Here is a 16,408-nt window from a genome sequence, read left to right on the forward strand (position 1 = left end):
GTGTGAACAGCCCTGAGACCGGTAGGTCTAGGGCGCTAGACAAATTTAATTAATAGTGATAAAATAATAGTGCGTGTTAGGGCTGGGCGATCTATTGTCCAAAACTGGTTCAAAGTCTATATTGTAATATTAGTTTCATAATTTTTGAGCTGGCAATAAAATTGTGACTCATGGTGTGTGTCTGTGTGTGTGCTATGCAAAAATCATGATGTAGGGAAAACCGTGAAGCCAGCCCAATGCCTCTACATAGCTCCATTCTTATTTCATAGGAACATATGATTCAGACATCATGATATATCAGTATTTCCCCACCAACACATAGACAAACTAGGCAACTTGCTCCTCCAGGAGGCAGTGGTGGCCCCCAACTTGGATGGCTTTAAAAGAGGATTGGACACTTCATGGCGGAAGAGGCTGTTGGCGCCCACCAACCCTGGTTCCGCTGCGTCGGAGTACCACTTGCTGGGAGCCACAGGACGGGAGGGGGCTCGAGCTTGGATCCTGCTTGTGGGTTTCCCACGGGGTTGGCCACTGAGAAGAGGATGCAGAACCGGATGGGCCCCTGGCCGGATCCAGCAGATCCTCTGCTTACGTTCTCAGCCCATAATCTATCGCAGGGAGCCCAAGTTTATGCCCTTGTAACAGGTAGATCTGCAGTGATTTCTCCCGAGCTAGGCAGGCGGAAAAGCGATTCTGAAGCAACAGGGTCCTCCCGGAGTTCCTATGGCCGCTCCTCCCTTTTTCAGACGATCGAATCACTCGGCCGGAAATCGACTTTCCGTGCAAAGCCCGGGCGCTCCGGGAGGGAAAGGAAGAGGTGGGGGAAGGGGCGTGGCTTAACAGTGTAGGGTCAGTCCCCGCCCCAACCACAGTGATTCTTCCGCCAGCAGCCAATCCGCTTCGGGGGGCGTTCCCACCCATTCAGGATTCCTCGTCCGGGTTTTGAGGGTATGTAACAGCTGCTTTCAACTGAGTCCCCCCATATTGTGCCTTTTTAAAAAAGAGGGGGTCGCACAAGTTTAGAACGTCTTTGTTGGCGGGGGGGGGGGAGTGGGCTGCTAAGAAAGACGGGAAAGGAACCGGGCAGTTAAAATGGGGAGGGCGCGAGGGAAAGGGGCGCCCCGGGCCATTCGCGCAAGGGAAGAGGAGATCCCCGGAGGCTTGGCTCGCCTGCCTGGTTGTTGATCCCGCTCTGTCCCAAAGCAGCCGAGGGAAGGAGGGAGGAGCGAGGGGACCCTCCGCCTCTCGGCGCCCCCCTTTTCTCCGAAGCAAAAGCGCTGCCGGGGGGGCAGAGGGGCAATTGGCGGGCTTGCAGCGTCCGCTTCTGGCCTCGGGCCGGCCGTGGCCGCTGCCCTCCAGCGCAGCGGGGAGAGCTGGAAACCCACCGCACACCGGCTCCAGGCCGGATGTTGTCTTCCTCTCCCCCCCCCCGGGGGGCCAGGAGCGTCGACGCTGCTCCCTCCGCCCCTTTTCCTGGCGGGGCGGGAGGCCGGCTGTTACTAGCCGGGTAGCGTCATTCTGTGGCCGAATCGCGTGTGTGTGTCGCGTGTCTGGGGATCCGCGGCGGCTCCTCCCCCCACCCCTCCGCGGGGAAGTCTCGCTTCCGATTTCGTTTTCCGCCGCGTTCCATCCTCGATCGCCGAATCGCTGATTGGCGGGCGAACGTTCCACCGGGGAACTTCCGCTGCCGCCTGTGCCGGGATGGCGCGCCGCGCTCGCCCTGGGACGCTGCGCGGGTCGCGGCCACCCGACCTCCGCCCGCTTCTTGCGGCTGCCTTGCGGGCCCCCTCCTTTGAACGAACGTGGAGTTGTGGCATTTAGTCTCCGCCCGCTTCCTCGTACGGCTGGCGAGAGGAGGGCAAAACACGAGCAGCTTCTGGGTGGCTCTCTTGCCAGATCCGGCGTCCGCCCTCGCACTAACTCTTCCGTTCCCACGTGGGTGTGGGAAGGGTCTCTTTAACGTGGCGTCCCGATTTTTCCACAACGGGAGGAGGCGTAAAACCTCCCACAAAAACCTGGCTGGCGTGCGATTGCAGATGGGATCTCCTTTTTTTTAAAAAAAACCTCTTAAATCATAGGCGGGGCTTGGCTCCTTTTTGGGTGTAAGTGTGAACGGGGTGGTGGGAAAACAACCAATGCAAGGGGAAGAGAAGCGGGCGGGCTGCACGCGCGGCTTCTTGGCACGAAGGGGAGGAGAAGGCACATTCGGAGGGTTTCCCCTCGCCCCCTCCCCTCGTGCGGTCCGGTCCTTTTCTTCGACGTTTGCTCGGGAGTAGACGCCCCTCCCTGCGTTTCGCGGGGCTCGGCTCCCGCAGCAGCGCGCAGGAAGAGTGATGGCGGCCTCCGTTGTTTACGGCGCAGCTTCCCTCCTGAAGTGCATGAATTTGGAGGCGGGGCGCCGCGCTCTTTCCCTCCCCGCGGGCCAGGCTCTCGTCGGGATGGCCCCCTCCTGCGTGGAGAAGAGGGCAGAGCTTCCAGGGCGGGGGAGGCGCCGCCGAAATTCGGATTGTGCCGTTGGTCAAGAATGTGACTGTAATTCCAGAGGGGAGAGGCGGGGGAGGGCGTCTTTCTCCTTGAAGCGGATTGGGCAAGGCGGGAAAACGGGCTCCGCCTCTTTCCCTATTATGGATGGGGCGGAGAGGAGGGGCGTGTTCGCGGCGCGCGGGAGGGGGGCGGACGGCTGTTTGAAAGCATCCCGGAAGCGAAACTTAAATTCGGTTGCAGGGGAGGAGTATAATAAGAGCGATCTAAGGAGCCGGCCCCCAGGGATCGTGTTCCCTCCACCTCCCTCGTGACATTTCGGCAGGCTTGAGTTCCACGAAGGGTCGGTGCTCTAAAGGGCGTTGAGTCCTCCATGTGCAGAAGCAGTATATCTGCAGAGGAATCTGGCTAACCGGCGTCCGGTGCAGCGCTGCTCTTGTGCCTCTAGAACAGGCATGTCCAACAGGTAGATCATGATCTACCAGTAGATCACTGGATGTCTGCGGTAGATCTCTGGTAGATCATTGGCTCAGCACAAAGAAGCTGAACAACTGTGGCTCCCCTAAAAAAACAAGCTCAACATTTTACCTCCTCCCTGAAAAAACTCAACAACTTTGACCCAAACCTCCCCAAAATGGACCTTCCTCCTTCCAAAAAAAGCTCAACATCTTTGACCTGAACCCCCCCCCCCAAAGGGGGTAGATCACTGCCAGTTTTTAACTCTGTGAGTAGATCGCAGTCTCTTGGGAGTTGGCCACCCCTGCTCTAGAAAACAGAAAGGGAACATCCGACCTGTTGAATTGCAGGTTCTTCAGCCTTCCTCAACCTGGCACCCTCCAGATGGAATCATGTGGGAGTTATAGTTCAGAGCATTTGGAGGGCGCCAGGTTGGGGAAGGCTAGGTAGAAGCAGAGTCAGTTTCTCTTGCCATCAGTTCTGCTACCATTGGCTCAAATAGTGTCTCTCTTTGCCCATTGGAGTAGAAATGGTATGGGTGGGGGTTAGATAGAGCCATGGAAGATTCACTATTGACTGTCGGAAAGATAGGGAGCCTCCAGGTTCAGGGCAGTTATAGGAACCCCAGAGGCCATGGAGAAAGCTTGTGGGATGCTCAGGGATGGGTGGACTTGTGGTGGGATGGAGCGGAGCTCTTATGCTTTTTCCTTTCAGAAGAGGAATCTGGGACTCTCTGCTACCTTCCTGCAAGAGCTGCAACAAAGCTCAGCTCTCCACCCTGCCTTGTGCAGAACCTCAGGGAGGGCTAGGACCCATCTTCCTCCTTGTACAAGAAAAAAGGGTGGAGGCTTTTGAAGAGCCAGGATTGTAGCTTGTGCCTGCGTGTCTTGGGGGCACGTTGTTCCTGGAGAGAACAGTTGATTTGCATGCAGAAGGGCCCAGGTCCCATCCTTGGCATCTGCTGGAAGGCCAGGGAGAGATCCTTGAGGAGCCACTGAGCTTGGTGGGCCCACAGTCTGACTTAATGTAAGGCAGCTTTGCTAGTTGCTCTGTTCCCTTCTTCCATCATGACTTGAATGCCAAATACCTTTGAATGCTGTGGCCGTTCTTCATTTCCCCCTCCGTGTTTGTCCTGCCTGCCCCTGTGCTTCCTCACCAGCCCCGGGACACCTGAGAAGGCACTTGATGTGTCTCTGTCATCCTTTGCTCCTAGGTAAGGCATGTCTTCACCCCTAAGGCTGCTTTAAAGCAACAACAACCTAAGCCTGGCAGATAACATTTGGGGGTTTGTGGGGGAAGGTGAGTATTAGGGAGCATATTATAGAGGTACAGTCGTACCTCAGAAGTCAAACAGAATCCATTCCAGAAGTCTGTTTGACTTCCAAAATGTTCAACTTCCAAAGCGCAGCTTCTGATTGGCTGCAGGAAGCTCCTGCAGCCAATTGGAAACTCCAGAAGCCCCATCAGATGTTCGGCTTCCAAAAGAACATTTGAAAGCCGGAACACTCACTTCTGGTTTTCGATAATTGGGGAGCCGGAACGTTTGTCTCCCAAGGAGCTGAGGCATGACTGTATATGAAATTATGCATCTTATGGAGAAAGTGGAACCCAGTGGGGTTGTCCCATGAAGCCAAATGTTGGAGGATTCAGGATAGACAGAGGACATTTTCACACAGCACACTTTGTTTATTTATGTGCTGTACTGCATTTATATGCCACCTTTATCTTCCGATGAGCTTCAGTGGTTATATATGGTTATCTTCCTCATTTGATCCATACAACAACCTTGTGAGGAAGCAAAATAATTCCTGCCCCCCTTCCAGTAGCACCTTAGAGACCAACTAAGTTTGTCATTGGTATGAGCTTTCGTGTGCATGCACACTTCTTCAGATACCTTGTGAGGAAGGTTAGGCTAAGAGAAGGTGACTGGCCCAAGTTCACCCAGGGAGCTTTGTGGCTGAGTAAGGGGGTTGTGGCCACCAACTTGGATGGAGGCTTTGCAAAGGGAAGGGGTTTAAACAAACTCGGGGAAGAGCAGGCTCTCAGTAGCTAGTAGCCACAATGACTGTTGCTGCCTCCCCTGTTGGAGACTGCATCTCCTGAATGTCAGTTACCTGGATTTACAGGTGAGCAGAGTGCTAGAGTGCTCCTCATCCCCTTTTGGTGGGCTTCCCCTGATGGGCATCTGGGTGGCTTTTGCAAGGAGGACAAGATGCTGGACGGGATGGGCCTTTGGCCTGATCCAGCAGGGCGTGTCTTCTGTTTTTCAAAGCAATCTTTTCTAGTCGTTGGGGACAATAGATTCTCCTGGAGTTCAGTCTGTAAATCAAAGCAGAGGACTGTTTTATGAGGAGTCAAATCCAACCCTGTTAAGTTCAAGTGATAGGTTTCAAGTTGCTTTTTAACTCCTTGATCTCAACAGGAAGTGGTTTTTACTCCTGCTCCACTGGTCTTTGACAATCATACGTAACCCTTTCTTTCTTTTAGACTTCAGCATTTTTCTTTTGCTGCCTGCAAAATTTTGAAGGATCTCCTTTTCCTCTTAGTGGTGTTGGGGTGCCAGAACACATTCTTCTCCCCTGGGTACGGTGCAGGCAGGAAACAAAACATCAAGAGCTTTGGGCAAAAGTTACTTAGGAGAACAAAACAAGCTTCGGTGGGACAATATTTATTTCATCTGTGTCTTCCCTACCTTCGTAGCTGATGTGCGATGATGCCGTTGAGGTAGCACCCAGTCAACTTCATGGTTGTGTAAGGATTTGGATGCAGGTTTCCTGTCTGGAGCAGAGCTTTCCAAAGTGTGTAGGTGAAAGAGACATGAAAGAGCATCAGAGGAGGGAAGGAAGGAAAGAGGGACAGAGGGCAGTGTTGCCCACAGCACCTTTGACTGTGCTTCAAGGCACCTCAGGGTGCCATGGCACACTTGTTGAAAAACCACTGTCTTAAACTAAGGTTGTGGTCGCCAAAACGGAATGTCTAGTTGCCATTTTGGGGGCAAGATGGCTCTAAAGTCCTATTTTTCATATGATGGACTGGCTATGATTCTCAGTTAACCATCTGGCTAGTTCAGATGACAACCTTGAGCTTGGAGAACTTAAAGAAGAAAAGTCACTTGATCGAGGGACAGTCCGCATATATATTGGCCTATCTGACCTGTTCAGGCAGGACAGAAAAAGCATTTTGATTCCAGAAATTCATTCTGATTTTGCAGATAAAATGGAATTCTACAAAATGGGGTGTTAGTGTGTGAAAACAGTCCAGAGCCAATGATCCCTAGATGGCTAAGATGACAGGCGCCATCCTGGCACCCAGGCACCTTCACTTGGTTGCAAGTGGTTGAAAGCCAGGTGCAAAATGCGCCTGGCTAATTTCGAACCATGGGCCGGTCTGCTTTTTCTGTCAGATGTTTATGAGAAGGGCATGAAGGCAGTAGTCCTCCTCAGGAGCAGATACTCACAGGTGCTTTTAGATGTGGAGGTTTTATGTAGCTAATGTGGCCAATCACTGTTGGCAGACTTGGTTCTCCATGAATTAATCCACTTTTCTCTACCTTTTTAAAGCCATCACATTGAATCAAATCCTAGAGATCTCCAGCTAAGTGAATATAATTATTCCCCCATATTTAGCTTAGGCGCCCTCTTCCTGAGGGACAGAGTTTCTATTAATTCAAGCCGAGTCATGTTGGCTGATTTATTTTTACCTCTTCTTCTTCTTCTTTTAAGAGTCAGGCTAATGTGAACGTCTGCTGTGCAGTAGCTGCAATTCGGAGGCGTTCCTGGTGATGGAAGCGGCTTAATTGCTAGTATGGTAGCTTTGCCCATGTGGGAAATGTGTGGACAAGCAATGCTCTGAGCATCTGAGAATTACTGGATTTGTTGGGTGATAATGTGCCACTTTGGAGCTTCTTAGGCAATGCTTGTGTTTGCTGCTTCCAGGATAAAATCATGCTCCCAAATAGTGGATCTGAAATCCAAGAAGCAGCCTCCTCTCATATATGCTGTAATGAATTTGGGTATAAACGGAGAGTGTCACCTTCCTTCCCTTTGATCTGGCCCAGATATCATTGTTGGAAGAAGTCGGTGAGTTTAATCTATAACTACTGGTGACAGCTGGGTGGAATCCTAGAATTGCAGAGTTGGGAACCCAAGGGTCATCTAGTCCAATCTCCTGCAATGCAGGAATCTCAGCGAAAACATCTATGACAGATGGCCATTCAACTTCTGCTTACAAACCTCCAAGGAAGGAGAGTCCACCATGCCTTCTCTCAGGAAACTCCATTCCATTACAGCTGTACCTTGGTTCTCGAACGGAATCCATTCCGGAAGTCTGTTTGACTTACGAATGTAGTAAGCTGCTTGATTCCATTTCTTCCCGTGGCTCTGTGGATTCTGCCATTCCAAGACAGCTTTGCATAATGCAGATGGGCTGTTTTCTTTTGCATCTGTAGTGTGTATGTTGTTGTTTAGTCGTGTCCGACTCTTCGTGACCCCCATGGACCATAGCACGCCAGGCACTCCTGTCTTGCACTGCCTCCCGCAGTTTGGTCAAACTCATGTTCGTAGCTTCGAGAACACTGTCCAACCATCTCGTCCTCTGTCGTCCCCTTCTCCTAGTGCCCTCCATCTTTCCCAACATCAAGGTCTTTTCCAAGGATTCCTCTCTTCTCATGAGGTGGCCAAAGTATTGGAGCCTCAGCTTCACAATCTGTATACATCTGTATACATTATATGTCTACATAAAATAAATAGGCAAGATGCATTAAGACATGGAACCAGACCCACACAGCAGGAGAGAATGTTCATTGTACCAGTGACTGATGGTCTGTGTGCATTTTACTACACTTGTGTAGAGAAACACACATGTTGAGCCCCGTCTTTTGATACTTTCACTCACACACAGTTCTGAGTACGTATATTTTCACCTCAGTGGGAGCATCAGAAACATTATGCCCTCTTCTAAGAAGTTCCTCGCTGGAAAATCATTGGTTTAATGCAGTGGTTACAAACTTCATACACCATCTTGAACTCATTGGAAGTAAAAGGTGGTATATAAATGTAATAAATAATACATACACAGATAGATAAACTCTGTACTTTACAGAATTTAGCCATTTTGGAAGTTGTTTTTGATACCAAAGAAGTCTATAAACCCATGCCACCTGAGGGTTTGAAATGGACTCCTACAGGTCTGAGCCTGGATAGCTCAGCCGGTAGAGCATGAGACTCTTACTCTCAGGCTTGTGGGTTTGAGCCCCACATTGGACAAAAAGATTCCTGCATTGCAGAGGGCTGGACTAGATGACCCTCGTGGATATATCCAACTCTACAATTCTATGATTCTATGTTGCATTTCATTTTATCAGAAGTGCAGCTCAAGACATACATCATTGACTTGGAGAGCCAGGTTGAGAGTTCCGGTTTCCGCCGGCAGGAATGGCGGACCTGTTTTCCATCTCTCTGACCTTCGTAAGGAATTTGGCGGTTGCTAGGGGAGTAAATGGCAACCCCCTACCCTCTCCGGGGGTTACGGAGAGGGGCCGCTGGCCCGCGATGCCCCCAGACCCACTCCGACTGTTTTTGGAGTGGGGGGAGCTTGGGCTGAGCACTTACGAGGGCCAGGACTCCCGGACGCTAATCTGCATGGCGGGGATTTCCATGGTTAAAGAAGATAATTAGGCTTAAATCTATGGACATACTTCAGAAGGAGGGGAAGAAGCGCTGTTTACTGCTGAGAAATTTATGCTGCTGAGAGAGAGGAGTCAAAGGCTGTATTTCATCTGAAAGAAGGATTGATGGGGACGGAGCGATAAGGGAAGTGAGTCCTTTTTTATTTTTCTTCATATGAGTTACTTCGTACCTTCCCAGACGCGATGTCCTGGTTTGTTTGGAGTGAAAGAGAAGCAAAAGACTGTGTGAGTTGAACTTTATAAACTGTTGTTACTGAGCATATTTTTTAAAGATGTGGAGTTGCCGACGAGAAAAGCCCCCCTCTAGTTGGACGGAAGGAGTCCTGGACGCGTTCGGAGGATTTATGAGCTGTGACGCACTTTGAATTGGAGCAGTGACCTGAAGCTAAGTTCAGCTATAGGGCAAGGAGATCCATTAATTTACCAAGAGTCTATGGTTTGATGTTTGGGTCTTCTGCCTGGAAAAGCTGTAAATTTTATATGAGAGAAAACGAAAGTGTTTTGAGTTTTTTTAAGATGGCGCTGCTTCGTGTTGACGCAACAGGGAGCTCCAGACCAAGAAGATTTATGGGGAGGCTGGACTGATTAACCCACACAGGAGAAAGAACATTTGTGAAACCTTGTTTGATATTTATCTCAGCAGCTGGGAAACAATCGGTTGAAAGTGGAAAACATCTATGTGATTATAAGGGAAAGATTCGGATTATTATGAACTTGGAGAGACGATTTGAACTTTAGAAAAAAGACGGCAGTGGACAGTTGCGAGGAATTCCCAATTTCTTGAAGCATGGGAACCCAAAAAAATTTTTTAGATGATTTGGCATAATATTCGGTTTGATTGATATATATGTGTATAATTTGAAATAACGAATGTGATATAATTGGTTTTAATTGGAAAATTAATAAAAATATATTAAAAAAAAAAAAGACTTGGAGAGCCAGGTTGTGTTGCTACCCTTTAAACTGGATGTTCAGGTGTGAGTGTACATGAATGTAGGTTTAGGCTGGGCAGGTGTCTTACCTCCGGGAAAAAGCAAAGCTGATGCAAGAGCAAAGGAGTATTCTAGGACTGCAATTTCCCAAACCAATCATTGTGTACATAAATCTCTTGTGTGATGATGCACCAGCATTAAAGTTTGGGGGTGGGGGAGAGCATTTGCAAGCTAACTACACACATTTTAAAAATGTATTTAGCGTTGTTTGAATGGCTGGGCTCTCCTTTTGCTTAAAAATGTGATTCCCCAGTGTATATATTAAAAAGAGGACAGATAGCAAGCAAAGTAGTTTTTGTTTTTGGACTGCAGATTTATAGTGATCATTGTGTGGACTGAATTTCTATGTAACACTGTAGTTTGCTGTGTTCAAATGGTCTTGTGTGTACAGTACTTTGTTTGGGATAATTCTTTGGGTATTGGCTCTCATGATGCTGGCAGGGGGTCCTGAATGCTTTTAAGAATTCAGTATTTTCTGGGGTTGGTTGCCTGTGACAATGAAAACAGTCAGGATATCTAATTGAGTATTCTCAGGGTATCAAACTGTGTGAAGTTTAAATTCTGTGACTGACTTAAATAGGAGGTACAAGTCTATACATGTTTCCTTGGAAGTAAGGACCACTGAACAGAGCAGGGATTATTCGGAGGTAAGAATGCATAGGATTGCAACAGTTTATTGTCAGAGGCTAGAAACTTCAATGCTAGCAATCCTTTGGAAATCCCCGTAAAGACAAGGGGGACTTGTTAAACGCGTATTAGCGCGTTACGCGATGCAGACGTTTGTTGTCCAGGTCAGATCTCGGTAGCAATTTTAAAATGTTTTTCCTAAGCCCAAGCTGTCGGACCTTCTGCGCTCCAGTATTTTCAGAAATTACTCCCGGCGAATGTTTTTGGGGAGAATTTCAACTTAGCGGCCGTATGGTAGCTCTGGAAACCTGTTGCCCCCGCATGCCCGGCTTCCGCGGTCTTCGTCCCGGGAGCGCGCGCTCTTGCGTTGCTCCCGTGAGTTTGTCTGGCGCGCGGCGGCGGCGTCAGCTGGGGGTCCTCGAAGCGCGCCTGGCTGCGGCGTGTTACCCGCGCCGCGTTTGTAGGCGCGCCGCGTTCTCGGCCGGGTCCCCGCGCGCGCCTGGCCGCCCCACGGGTCCCTCCCTCCCGGCCGTCCTTTGCCGAGGCCGCTGCGCCGCTTTGGCCGCCACGAGCTGCGATGTAAACATTCCACAAAAGGGCTCCTCCAGCCACCGAAGTGGGCGGGGCCTGCCTCCGCCTCCTCGAGCGACGGCTTCCTCGGCCACAAGCTGGCCTGGGGCCGTGCTTCACCATCCAATGGGCGAACGGGAAGGGCGGGCCTTTGATTCCGATACGGATTTTTTTTTTTTTATAAAGCCTTCTCCCCCTTCCTCCTACAACTCTCCTTTCGCATCCCCTTCCTGGGAGCCGTCGTCCAATCGAGGCAGCGGAAGCTGGCCAGCGCCGCGCGGCAATTGGCGGAGAGACCGAGCGGCGTCAGCGGCGCCCAATGGCCGTGCGGGAGGCCTCCCCGCGGGCAGGGGAGAGGCGGGATTTCCCAAGGAACAGAGAAGCGGGCAGTGCTCGGCGGCGGCGGCGGCCGTCCTGAGGCGGTTGATCTGGGCAACCTGCTCCCTCGCTGCTGCCTTCCCTTCCCTTCCCCCGCTTCCCTTCGAGCGGCGGCCCCGCCGCGAGCTCCCTTGCCGCCCTGCTTGGTGTGTGGGGGACGCAGGGCGGGTAGACGGAGGCCTGGCTTGGCCTTCGGCTCCTGACGAAGCTCTCAGCCCCGCTGCCTGAGGAGAAAGCGGCAGCGGCAGAAGAGGACGGCGGGGAGCGAGAGGAGGACGGCAAGTACGAGGCAGCGGCGGCGCTGAGGTGAGCAGAAGGCGCGAGCGGCGCGCGCGCACGCGCGCTGACAAGATCCGTGGCGGGCGGGCGGGCGGGCGAACGAACGGGAGCGTGGTGCGCGCGCAGTGTGTGGAGGGGGCGTGGCTTCGCGCCTGTGTCGCGCGCGCCATCCGTTGAAAGCGGGAGAGGGAGGGAGGATGGAGGGAGTGGAAGCGATTCGTTCGGTCGTCGGCACTAAGGCGGCGGCGGCGGCCCCTCTTCTTGTTCCCGCGCTGCCAATCCTAAGCGGTTCTGGCTGCTTGGCCCCGCCCCATGTTTCCCCTTCTCCGGCCGGCTCTCTTAAATCCCCCCACCCCGCTTATTCACGATGCACTGTGGCTCCGCCCCCTCGGAGAGGACGGGGAAGAGGGCGAGGGGCGCCGCCGGGTGGGCGGGGCCTCCCTCCCCCCCCCTCTCTCTTCGGTAGCGCTTCCGCGGCCACCGGTGCCGCCTCTGTTCCCCTTCCCCCCTCGGTAGTTTCGTCCTGGATGGTGCGGTCCCTCCTGCGGGTGGCGGTCCTTAAAAAATAAAATGAAATCAAAAAATTATCACTCATCCTGGAATTCTGCTTCACTTTCACGACGAAGAGCTGCCTGTGGTGCAAGCCTAGCCCCGATTACTTGGACTTTATTGTTATTAACATTATCATTATCATTTATTAAATTTGTATACCGCCCTTCATCCGTAGATCTCGGGTAGATAAAAACACAAAATGCTTAAGAAATAGAACAGAACAAAACAATAATCCCCCCTCCCTTTCTGCAAGCACATTTAAAAGGATGTTAGCCAGCCAAAGGCCTTTTTGAAGAGGAACTTTTTCATCTAAGTATAATGAAGGTGCCAGACGAACCTCCCTGGGGAGAACATCCCACGAATGGGAATGTTGCGATCCTGTTGGCTCACTTTCTCTTCAGCTCCAATGCTAGGAAGGCAGGGAAAGCTTGAGTGGATGAGGAAGTGTGGCTAAATGAATGGATGTACAGTATTTACTTTTTCTTGTCAGTGCGGGCACAAAGCTCTTCAACATGTGGCTGGTAAAAAAACCTGGCTAGCAGCTAGCGAGTGCAGGAACGGCCACCCTTTCATTCCACATGCCTGAGAAGCAGCTGCAGGAAGTAGTAGCTGCTTGGGCATCATGGCCTCATGGCTTTCCAGGCGAGAGCTATGGCAGTCATAAAAGCCCCCTAAAGGACCTTATCGGAGGTCATCAGGGTGAAGTTGGGCTGTTGCCAGAAGAGCGGATGGTGACGGAGACCCTGGAGGCCCCTTGTAATGCCACTACTTGCACTGCAACCAATCACTTTGAATCCTTCCTTAATCACTCAGTTCTTACACTGATGCCTTTTGTCCTCAGATGCTCCGTGTGTGAACAGAGGCAGCACACTTTGCTTTTCCAGACACTGGGCTGTGCTTAAATGGGGTTCACTGCCATTAAATATGCTCTTTAAATAGAAATATTCAGTGTGCAATTTTTAAGAGTGGCTGTTTAAAAATAATGGTGTTTGTGTTGTGGAATTTAGAGGGCAGCTAGCTGGCAGTCATTTTCCTCTATTTTAGGAATGCAATTGGATATCTAGAAGAGTTGGTTATAAATAATACATAACTATTAAAAGGTGACTGTTTAAAAAAGTGACTGTTTTTCCCTTTGAAAAAATAAAGTTTCTAGATTTCTTCAAACGTTATGTATATGTATTACATGTTGTGTGCAATGTTATTGAATTTAATTCATTCAGTTTTTTACTGTCATGGATACAACCATGTCTCTCCACCTAAAGTGCAGTTATAGATCATACTAGTCCTCTTAAAGGTTCCATCATATTCTATGCTCTGGTTTCAGGGCAGAGTGGTTTTGTGCTTCTTTTACAGGGATGGAGAACCTGTGGATCTCTAGGTGTTCTTGACCAGGCCAGCTGAGGCTAATAGGAGTTGCAGTGCAACATCTGGATGGCCACAGGTTCTCCATCCCTGCCAAAAGCATTTTGTCATCAGTTTTTTGTCATTTGGTTTTGCGGGGGATGGAGGGATAGGTCGGCATAGGGTCAGGGTATTAAACTTCTCAACTCAAATCTACATGTGTTCAGTAGGACCTATTCTCTAGTAAAGATGCAATTCTATACTCATTCATTTTATTACAATTGCATCCTTCCTTCTTCAAGGAGCTCAATTTAGCATACAGTTTCCCTTGTCTTTCCTTCAGAACGTCCCTATGAGGTAAGTTAGGCTGAGTGAAAACGACAAGTCTATAGTCACCTTGAACTTTACAGCTGAATTGGGGTTTGAAACTGGCTCTACAACTGAAAATACTCAAACCGAGGCGTACTTAAACTGAGGTATGACTGTATTCGGTCCTGTCCTACATTCTGACAACTCCACCACACTAGCTGGGAGTAATCTGCTAGGAGGAAGCTTCACTGAGCTCAGTTGGCCTTCTGAGTACTGTAGGCACATATAGGATTGTTGGGCATAGAATAGCATTTTCATGTTGACATAAGTTCTGCATAGCCATATTTTATGTTTACTTCACTTCCATGCTTGAGTGGGCTTATAAACCACTTACAAAGCAGGACTTTTTAATTAAAAAAGGGGGGGGGAGTGATGTTATAGGAGGTTCAGATCAGGGAGCATGTGAAATTACTACTGGCCCTTATGTGATTGGTTACATAAATGATACAGTTTACAAAATGGTGTGTTACAATATCTCAAAAAACAAACAAACATAGTTTTATTGGAAACGGGATATAAAATTCTTACTGTATGTTGATGCTTCTGATTGTAAATTTCATGCCTGTAAATTGTAGATTTGTAAATCTCATGCCTGCATTAATGAAATCTAGATTGGTTTGTTGCTATGAGTGATATTGATTGTAAAAGTACTACAGTGCAGCTGCATTAATATAACAGGGTCTGTGCTTTATAAACAAAGTTGGTGACTCCTAGTGCAAAAGGCTTGGATTTAGACCTCTGAATACAGTGGTACCTCTGGTTGCGAACGGGATACGTTCCGGATGCCCGTTTGCAACCTGAAAAGACCACCTCCTGAAGCGCCGCATCTGCGCAGGCGCGTGATGTAATTCCGGGACTTCCAGGTTCGGAGCATCCATATCCCGAAAAGACGCATCCTGAAGGGGATGTAACATGAGGTATTACCATATGTACTTGTGAGTTTATCATGCAGAAATCTGAAGCTATTCATTCTCAATAGCCCTATTCAGGCAGCCTATTGCCTAGTCAGTTAATCACCCAAGGGAGACTGATGGGAATGAGCATGCTAGCTTCGTGCCCCCCATCCTGTCATCAACTTGTAGAGGGCAGCTGTGAAGCTGGGGACTTCTGTATCTCTGAAAATTCACTTCATTTTAAAAAAATTATTACAGTGGTACCTTGGTTTACGAACTTAATCCATTGTGGAAGTCCGTTCTTAAACCAAAGCGTTCTTAAACCAGGGCGTGCTTTTCCATAGCAGCGGGAGACTCAATTTACAAATGGAACACACTCAACAGGAAGCAAAACATGTTCTTATTCCAAGGCAAAGTTCACAAACCAAAACACCCGCTTCCAGGTTTTCAGCGTTCTTAATCCAAGTTGTTCATTAACTAAGTGTTCTTAAACCAAGGTACCACACTATTTGGAAAAACTGTGTTCTAAAATGCATTGGGACCCACAGCCTACATAAGTTGGTCTTGTCTACTTAAAAGTAATTAGATTTTTTAAAATTAAATTAAATTTTTACATTTTTTAAATTTAAAAATTTCAAATTTTACTTCAGTATAGCAGTACTGGTACTCAGTTTTCGAACACAATCCATTCCAGAAGACCTTTCAAGTTCTGAAACGTTCAAAAACCGAAAACTCAATAGCTGACAGCTAGGCCTCAGGATCTTATACTCAGCGGAAGCTGCGTGACAAGTTCAACTTTCGAGGCGTGTTCGAAAGCATTTACTTCTGGGTTTATGGCATTCGAAAACCGAAATGTTCAGCAATGGAGATGTTTGAAAACCAAGGTGCATTCCACAGTTATAAATGAGTGAAATGGTTATAGAAAATTGTTATGTTGCCTCTTGCCTTTACTTTGGTCATGTCCAAGAGGGGATAAGGAACTGTAATTGCTGATGAATTGCTTATTATCGATTTCTTCCTTCAAGGATTCCACAGTGACATTTTATCCTTTTAACAATAACCTTCTGCAGTAGTATGCAGGGGAGAGAGTGATTCTTAGACTTTCCAGTGGGCTTCACAGCTAGAGCTTTAGGATAGAACTTAGGATAGTTACAAGAAGTGGGAGTGGGTTTGCTGCTAAAACTAATTGCCCTACATCTGATTCATTTTTCTCCTCATAGCACAGTGTAGTACAACTTACCTTTCCTGTTATTATCACATTATGTGTTTCTCTCTTCTCTTTCCAAGCCCGCTCCACATCATAGAGTAATAATTTTAGAACTCATTTTATGTCATACTGATGGCAGGAGCAAACTACACATTGGCCCCTCTCAGTGGCAGCCTGGTTTTTCTTGCTCTGCCTTTTCAACATCCAAACCCTGTAGCGGCTTCCACCCTTTTCATTGGAGAGCAGTGCCACTTTAAAATCATGGAATGCACAGAGGACAAGGCTGGCTTTCTTCATACTGGGCAGAATGTATTAATGCTACTGACTGCTCTCAACACCTAGTGCAGAGTGAAAAAGGAGCCCTTTCCCCTCCTTGCTGCCCTTTGGAACTCAGGCAACTTGTGGGATCCTCCTTCCACTTAGCACTGGAGCTACTCAGAAGCATGCTGCAAGCACCTATTGCCTGTCTCCTAGCCTAAGGAGCCTCCCTTTTCTTGATTCTTTTGCCTGTGCCAGAGGACAAGATTCAGAATATTATTTAATTTTATGTTTCTGTTCCGCCCTTCCTCCAAAATGC

At 49.0% G+C, this 16,408-nt stretch overlaps 1 protein-coding gene across 4 annotated transcripts in view; it reads left to right on the forward strand.

Annotated features, from left to right (window-relative positions):
• The first annotated feature begins 881 nt into the window (after nt 1-881).
• Nucleotides 882-16,408, forward strand: part of SIN3A (SIN3 transcription regulator family member A) — a 52,715-nt gene continuing 37,188 nt past the window's right edge. The window contains exon 1 of one of the 4 annotated variants that reach the window (XM_060282590.1): nt 882-948. The gene's annotated coding sequence lies outside the window, so the exon portion shown is untranslated. Of the gene's footprint in view, nt 949-10,983; nt 11,497-16,408 lie in introns of those variants that run through there. The other 3 variants (XM_035137579.2, XM_035137581.2, XM_035137582.2) reach the window with 3 other exon arrangements.

Source organism: Zootoca vivipara, chromosome 14 (assembly GCF_963506605.1).
Source record: "Zootoca vivipara chromosome 14, rZooViv1.1, whole genome shotgun sequence".
Lineage (NCBI taxonomy): Eukaryota > Metazoa > Chordata > Lepidosauria > Squamata > Lacertidae > Zootoca > Zootoca vivipara.